General features: G+C 34.0%; 1 pseudogene; it reads left to right on the top strand.

The window, feature by feature from the left end:
* The first annotated feature begins 223 nt into the window (after positions 1-223).
* Positions 224-342, top strand: LOC111742335 (annotated as a pseudogene).
* The last annotated feature ends 263 nt before the right edge of the window (positions 343-605 follow it).

Here is a 605-nt window from a genome sequence, read left to right as displayed (position 1 = left end):
ATTCAGTATCCTTAAAAATTATATCCAAGTGTTTAATGAGTTTCACATTGATCTCCATCTCTGGTGTATATTCAGGAAAGAAAAAAAGCAATGCTGTGCTCGTTCATGAAATCAAGATTAAGTGGTGAGAGAAGACTGATCTCCAGTTAGCTGTTTGACTGGTATCCTAATATTCTCTCTTTGAAGAGCACTACATTTTCTCAGTTTTAGTGAGCTCAGTGCTGTCTATGGCCATGTCACCCTGAACAAGCCCAATCTCATCTGATCTCGGAAGCTAAGCAGGGTCAGGCCTGGTTAGTACTTGGATGAGAGACCACCTAGGAAGACCAGGTGCTGTAGGCATTAAAAAAAAAAAAAAATCTAGCTTAGAGAGCTCAATGCTATTTATTTCAGACAGATATAGATATAGATATAGATATTTCAGACAGATATAGATATAGATATATCTATATCTGTCTGAAATATATATATACACACATGTACACATATACACATGCATACATATATAACACAAATATATATACATATATATGCATATTTATGCACATATATATACACACACACATTGGCATTTTAATTCTCATTTCAGGGAAAATGCTAATAAA

This window comes from Pteropus vampyrus, unplaced genomic scaffold (assembly GCF_000151845.1).
Source record: "Pteropus vampyrus isolate Shadow unplaced genomic scaffold, Pvam_2.0 Scaffold91, whole genome shotgun sequence".
NCBI classification, from domain to species: domain Eukaryota; kingdom Metazoa; phylum Chordata; class Mammalia; order Chiroptera; family Pteropodidae; genus Pteropus; species Pteropus vampyrus.
The sequence above is the reverse complement of the archived record's forward strand: the minus strand, read 5'-3'. Positions and strand labels throughout refer to the sequence as shown.